Source organism: Micromys minutus (assembly GCF_963924665.1).
Source record: "Micromys minutus genome assembly, chromosome: 12".
Classification (NCBI taxonomy): Eukaryota; Metazoa; Chordata; class Mammalia; order Rodentia; family Muridae; genus Micromys; species Micromys minutus.
Window position 1 is genome coordinate 15,407,124 of NC_137981.1, and position 8,329 is coordinate 15,415,452.

Sequence of the window (8,329 nt, forward strand, 5' to 3'; positions counted from 1 at the left end):
AGCAGGCACTCGGGTACGTTTCCATGGATTTTCAGCAGAACCCTGCCCCACAGGCGCTGCCTTGTTTCATCAGCTTTTTCTTGTAACACTAAATGGGGATTCTCAGGAAGTACAACCAGCCAGTCAGAGACCTCATACAGTAGCGCATGCGCTCTAACTCCTCCCTCCCCCTCCCCCCTCCCCACACCAGCTCCTGGAGACAGGACTAATGTAAACACTGCCATCTTGGGGTCAGCGCTATACTTGCTCAAAATCTTTGAGTGAGCTTTTTGTGGTTGCTTTTTACTGTTGGCAATTTGATGCAGGATGTAAATTCCTATGTATGTGTGTATGTATGTATGTATGCATGTATGTGTGTATGCTTGTATGTATGTATAGAAACCGTAGTAGAGTATCTATCCGAATTTATTTCAGGACTACATAAGACAGTGAATAGTTACTTTCCTCCTTTGTAAATGGATGCTAAAGGATCTTTGAAAGTTTGAATAGAAATGATTCATGGTAAAAGCTAATGATAATCACTGGCCTGAATTTAGTCCTCACCTAAAATGTAAATGTCTTTAGACTGTGACTTTTCCTCTGCTCTATTTGCAACTATGTTACCAATTATTTTTTTTAAAAAAGGAGTTTTGTCAAGAAGCAGATACATTAAAAATCTATGTAAAATTAATATTTTATTAATTCTTTGGCAATTTCCTGTTAGCATACCCTGTGTTTCTGACTGAATACAAAATTCTTCTCTCATAGTAATGGTATGATTTTTGATCAATCATTCATTACTTCAACAATGCTTTTCAAGAGCTATGCTGTCAAATTGCACATAAGGATCAGCAATTCTCTGTGCTTATAAATTATACACCAGTGCAGGAGGAGTTGCGTGTCTGGCACAGATACTGACAGTGGTAAGTGCTGATGGTTTTTGAAAACTCCTTTCTTAATGCATCTCATTTCTCAGTGAAACTGGAATTGTGGAATGTTTAAATAGGTGGGGATTTACTGTATATCTTAGATCTGATGCACAGAGGTGATGAAAAATAAAAAGGAAATGGGAACAATTCTTTCATATAAGAAAAAAACAAGTTTTTAGGAGAGAATTACTGGAGGTAAAGATGGTATGAGTTTGGGAACAGCCTGGTTTACAAATGAAATTCCAGGAGGGACAAGGCAACATAAAGAGACACGGTCTCACTTTTAAAAAGAAAGAAAAGAGACAGAAAAATGATGGAATTTCCCATAAAATAGTAGAAATTCTGTCTTCTGCATAATGAGTGTTCAGCTCTCTGGGTTGCTGTTGCTCCTGCTCTTCCTCCTTCATAAGAATCTGAAGGGATTTATTCACGAAGGTGAATACTCTCTGAAAGCAAAGACTTGTAGTAATGGGCAACACGGAGCCTGGACTGGCCATCTTCTGTAACCAGCAAGGCTTCAAGTAGAGCGATTGGGACCCAACTCAGTAACAAGACCTTTGACTTGTTCGTCCTGCCTGCAGACTGTTCTGGGACCAAGTCTAGCAGAATCAGCATCAAAGAGACCAGAACTGAAGGGAGCAGATGCAGAGTTCCACAGCCTAATATTAAGCTGAACCCACAGAGTCCTGCAGAGGATGCGGAGGAAGGATCAGAAGAAACAGAGGGGTCAAGGAGAAGAACCTAAGAACAAGATGCACAAAATCAACTGACTGGGACTCATGGAAACTCAGAGAGATCAGGAGCCTGCAGGGGCCTCCTCTAGGTCCTCTGCATATGTGTTATGGCTGAGTAGCTTATATTTGGGGGGATCCTAATAGTGAGAGTAGGGACTGCCCCTTACTCATTTGCCTACTTGTAAGACTCTTTTCCTCCTACTCGGGGGCCTTGATGTGCGGGTTATGTGCCTGGTCTCCTTACACTGTGTTAATGTCACAAGAGCCCTGCTCTTTTCTGAGAGGAGGTGGGGTGTGGCTCTGGGGGAGAGGGAAAATAGGGTGAGAGACTGAGGGGATGGGAGGGAGGGAAAACTGCGGTTGGACTTAATATGTGAGAGAATAATAATTTCATTTAAAAAGAATTCCACGGGACTTTTTGTTAGGGAACAATTGCTGCTCTCTGACATCTTCCCTTCCAGACTCCGTTAGGTCGCGCTATCCAGATGCCACTTTCTCTGGTACATTTGATCATCTGAACACAGATGAGGTTTAAAATGTGGCTCAGTGGGAGAGCATTTGCCTTGCTTGCATGGGGCTCTGGGTTTGATCCCCCGAACTGCAGATAAATAAATGTGACACCACAAGCACGGAGATTTGTTCATCTATCTAGGGATCTGTGACATTGATGTTGCCTGGCATGAGGATCCTGGTATAATTTTCGGTCTCACACGGAAGGCTGTGCTGACACAAGCAGCTTCCCAGCAGCCAGGTCATCTGCTGCCTGATGGTTTGTGCTCAGCTCCCCCTGTGGTTTCTGCCACTGTGTCACTCAGAGCACAGTAGTACACAGCCGAGTCTGACTCTTGCGCTGAGGCTTTCTGCAGGTGGAAGGAAGTGGTCCCTTTATCATACGTAGCTTCAAACCCTCTGCTGCTTCCCGTCTCGCCAGCAGTAATGACTTTCAGGAGGAGTTGTAGACCTTCTCCGGGATATAGAACGTACCAGTAAAGAGTAGGGTAAGCTATGCTTGTGGCTGAATAAGTGCAATTGATTATCAGGAACTCGTTTTCTGAGATGGTCACTTGTCCTTCTGTTTGAGTCACGGAGTCTCCATGAGTCCTTCCTACAGCGCAATGGAAGGAGAGAAAGGAAGAAGGAAAGGAGATGAGCTCTATGTCGCCTTGAAGGTAATGGTCTTACATAACTTACCACTAAAGACTTCTGTGTTTACTTACCGAGTATGAGAAGCATCACAGCCACGAAGCCTGGAGAAGAGTCCATCTTTAGTGTCATCCAGAAAGTGCTCTTGATGTTTAGCACGAAGTGTTAACTCAGAGAAACTGTGAGTCTTCTCAGAAATAAGTGGCTCAGGAAATGAGCCGATGTTGTGAATCTGCGCCCCCTGGTGGACAGGAGCTGAACTGAAGATGGATGTTAACTTGTGCCCTCTGGTCTTATCAATAAGGCCTACGTCAGATCTTGTGCCCTTTACATCTAGGGACAGCCTGGTTTACAGACAGAGTTCCAGGATGGGCAAGGCAACAAGCCACACCGTCCAGAGCTCCCAGACTAAACCACCAACCAAAGTGTACACAGAGGGACCCATGGCTCCAGCGCATATGTAGCAGAGGATGGCCTTGTCAGGACATCAATGGGAGGAGAGACCCTTGGTCCTGTGAAGGCTTGATACCCCAGTGTATGGGAATACCAGGGCAGAGAGGTTGGAGGGAGGGAGGGAGGGAGGGAGGGAGGGAGGGAGGGAGGGAGGGGGTAGGGGAGCACTTTCATAGAGGCAGGGAAGTAGGGGTGGGATAGGGGATTCCGGAGGGGAAACTGGGAAAGAGGATAATATGTGAAATGTTAGTAAAGAAAACAACCTTTAAAAAAAAGGAAAAGAAAAGAAAGGAAGGAAGGAAGGAAGGAAGAATGAATGAATGAAAGAAAGTATCTCAAGGTTGTGTTACTTCAGCTCTAGGTGCATACATACAAACAACACAGCGCTTCATATTCTTGCATCTACTGTGAGCCGGCTGCAATCCACGGAAATCCCATGAAAGTGCTTCAGGTTAAACTCACAGAGAGCAGTAAGAAGTCAACCCACCCCGATTGGTTCTGTTTTTCAGAACTTGTAAAGGGGGTATTGACATATGCAAGATAACAATTTATATTTGTGTAAGGAAATAAAAGTAATAAAGACCTGGTTTGGGGTGAAAAGTCATTACTCAGACAGCCACATTTTCTCTGTTCTAAAATAACTATATTTTAAGATTGCCACCTTTCAACAGAGGCTTTTTAAATTGTATTATCCATACACAAGAACTAACTAATATTTCAGAATCATGCGCTGGAACATGGAAAATATGAATTCTGGGCAGAACAAGCTCCGTGACATAAATAATTGAATCCCAGCGATCTGATGTTGATGACTTCTTTACTCATGACTTCCCTTGTCTTCAACACGGGGTTATCAACCATCAGGCGGTGCTGAAGCTGTGCTTTATGGTGGTCCTGAAGAAAAAGATACTTTCCCCATTAGTTAGCACCTGGGCCTGGCTGGTACCCACTTTCCATGGATAAGGAAGGTCATCAATACAGAATCAACCGGTGGAAATTCCTCAGATACAGACACAAGTAACAACTTCAAGGCCTGTTATTCTCTAGGTTCATGTATCTAGTCTCCTTTTCCAGCTTACAACTCACACCAGCAGCACTACTTTACAGAACCATAGGCTATAAAACTCGGGAAACGTCAGACATAAAATTAATTCTTACACACGATGACAACAGCATAAGGACTGGATGAAACTGGGTTTTGTGAAAAGTATGGAGTTTTATTTTCAGAGTGAAGAGTTCTATAGATAGACAGATATGCAACAAATATGCACGTACTTAATATTACATACTTTTGTACCACTAGTTTTTAATTCACTATTTGAGAACTTTATACATGTACATAATGTGTTTATTTTTTTCACAAGCTCATGTTTTACCTTCAACTTCTATAACATATTTGAGGTGGTCAACTTTATATCTAAACATGCATTCCACCTTACTTATAACACTTAACAAGGATTGTAAAGTTGCTGCCTTTCAAGGCTCCTAAGCCTCAACTAGATGTGCAACCTGCAAAGAAAGAGGAAGTTACAATACAGCATAATTTATTAGCCAAACACCACCACTCTTGCTTTGGGCATATACAGCAATGGAAAGTGAGAGGTGGAAGGAAGGAGTCAGAGAATGAGAATTTGGGACGGCAAGAACATGTTTATGGGAGCAGACCTAGAGATGTATAAAACACTCCATATGGCAGCAGTGAGTACTTACTAAGAAGAACTATGTGAAGAGTAATGCTGGAGAAAAAGAATTCATAATCTGCCATTTTTCCAGTGGACTTCTACGGACTAATTATGATTGGTTATTGATATGAACATGGATTGGCTGATAGACTTAGGTACAGAAAATGTTATGCTAGAATTGTGGAGAGCTATAAAATAGAATAAGTTTTCATCATAGAACAATATGTTCACAGTAGACAATCAATAATTTTCTTAATAAACAAAAGAGCATAGTTTTTTATTTTAATTCTTGCTGTATATGGAACTGAATGTTTAATTTTGTGTGCTATCGTTCAGCTGTTGGACTAAGAGTAGCTATGTCTAACTCACTAATAAAGTTTAATAGTATATTTAGTATGAATAAATTACAGACCACTTAGATTAAGGCAAAACACACCCAGAAAAATAAAAGAAGCACAGAGAATACAAAATATAAAGCAGCAAAAAAAATGCCCCATAGCATGTTATGGATAAAATATTAAATATGAAGAAAAAAAATCAAGAAAAAGGTACTGAATGAAGTGATGGAAAATCCACAAGCTACATGTAGTAGTCAGGGTTTTCTAGAGTCACAGAACACATGAATAGTCTCTATATAGTAAGAGAATTTGTTGGTGAGCTACAGTCTATAGTCCAACTCCCAACAATGGTCAGCAGGAGCTGTAAATGGAAGTCCAAGGATCTAGCAAATGCTCAGTCCTTCACAAATCAAATAGACAGTCTTTATTCTACCAATGTCCTTATGTAGGTCTCCAGCAGAAGGTACATCCCAGAGTACCACATCTGGACCTGGGACTATCTTTGTCTCAGATATCTCTGTGCCTAAAGATCTCCATGCCAATATCCAGGTCTGAAACTCCCAGACTCAAGATCAGGATCAAAGGTGAGCCTTTCAATTCTGGATTGTGGTTTGTTCCAGATATAGGCAAGTTGACAACCAGGAATAGCCACTACAATCCCCCCATTTTCAACTTGACGCAAATAATATCTCATGTCCATAAGAAACAATAACAAGGTCATGAATACGCCTAACATGATATAACTATTCCTCCTACAATCCCAATATATTTGTAAATGATAATGGGGCAATGTCGTTTGAAAACATTCTTTTAGTATCTCAACTTAAATACCAATTGATGTTACAAATGTGCTTTTAACAAAATAAAACAGACATCCATATTACTTTATAATCCTTGTTTCTGCAACTGGGTACGTGGCCTTAGCTGGTATTTATAATTACCTTCCTCTACTACCCGTTCTGCATTTTCTCTACCCTCTGCAAGCACCTCAGCAGATCTAGGCTCTTTCCCTGGAGGACTGACCCATACCAGAGATAAGCAGATGGCAAGAGGCAAGTTTAAGAACCTAAGCAACAGAAACCAAGGCAATACGGCATCATCAGAACCCAGTTTCCCCCTCCACAGCAAGCCCGATATCCCAACACATCGGAAAAGCATGATTCTGATTTACAATCACAACTCATGATGATGTAGGACTTTAAGGAGGTGATAAATAACTCCCTTAAAGAAAAACAGGACAGCACAGGTAAACGGGTAGAAGCCCTTAAAGCAAAGACAGGAAATAAAATTCTTCAGGGAATTGCAGGTAGACAAGAGCAAACAGGTAAGGGAATTGAACAAAACCATCCAGGATCTAAAAATGGAAAAAGAACAATAAAGAAACCACAAAGGGAGACAACCCTGCAGATAGAAAACCTAGGACTGAGATTAGGAGTCACAGACACAAGCATCACCAACGAATACATGAGATAGAAGAGAGAATCTCAGGGGCAGAAGATACCATTAAAAAACACTGACTCAACAGTCAGAGAAAATGCAAAATGCAAAAAGCTCCTAATGCAAAATATACAGGAAATCCAGAACACAATGAAAAGAACCAAACCTGAGGATAATAGGTATAGAAAAGAGGGAAGAACCAACATGAAAGGTCAGTAAATTATTTTAATGTCTGAAAAAACAGTACTGACAAAAATGTATAATTTTAAGCAAAAAATGTTTAAAATCTGTACATCTATCTTTGTTTTGCAAAATAAAGTTGTTTAAAAAAAATAAAATAAAATAAAGGAACAGCAAAATTATTGAAGAAAACTTCCCTAACGTAAAGAAAGAGTTGCTTATAAACATACAAGAAGCCTACAGAACTCCAAAAGGATTAGACCAGAAAAGAAATTCCTCATGACATATAATAGTCAAAAGAGGAAATGCAGAGAACAAAGAAAGAATATTAAATGCAGCAATGGAAAACATCAAATGACAAAGGCAGAGGATTAGAATAACACCAGATTTCTTACGAAGGACTATGGAAGCTAGAAGATTCTGGGCAGGTGTCACACATATCCTAAAAGAAGGCAAATGCCAGCCCAGGCTACTATATCCAACAAAATAGCAATTAACAAAAATGGAGAAATCAAGACATTCCATGACAAAACCAAATTTACACAATATCTTTCCGCAAATCCAGCCCTACAAAGAATAATAGATGGAAAACTGCAGCACAAAAAGGCAAGCCAAAGCCTAGAAAAAGGAAGAAAGTAATCTTCTTGCAACTAACCCAAAAGAAGACAGGAACACAAACATAATTCCACCTCTAACAACAAAAATAACAGGAAACAACAATCACTGGTTCCTAATATCTCTCAACATCAATGGACTCAGTTCCCCAATAAAGCATCACAGGACAAAGACCAGATACACAGGGAGGACCCAACATGTTTCTGCATAGAGGAAGCACGTATGAGTGATGAATACAGACACCACCTCAGAGTAAAATGCTGAAAAAAGCATTTCCAAGCAATTGGTTCCAAGAACAAGCTCAAGTAGCCATTCTAATATTAAATAAAATTGACTTTCATCCAAAGTTATCAAAAAATATAAGGAAGAACAACACTTCATACTCCTCAAAGGAAAAATACACCAAGATGAAATCTCAATTCTGAATATCTGTGCTCTAAATGAAAGGGAACCTACATTCATAAAAAAAAAAAAAAACAATACTAAAGCTTAAAGCACACATTGCACCTTATACAATAATAGTGGGAGACTTAAACACCCTACTGTTGTATATATACATGTCCACTATACATGTGTGGTTAGGCAATGAACTCTGGATGAGAAACTACTAATGCCACATCCCCAAACCAGTCTTATTTCTAATTATATTCTAAATGTTAACCATATACCTGAAGATAAATGTACTCCCCACACCTTGTGGTGTTTGGAATAGAAGGACTTCATAGGATCATATGTTTGGATGTTTGGTGCCCAGTTGTTTGATGAAAAATTAGTTCTTGGATGTGGCTTTGTTGCTAGAGTCTCTCTCTCTCTCTCTCTCTCTCTCTCTCTCTCTCTCT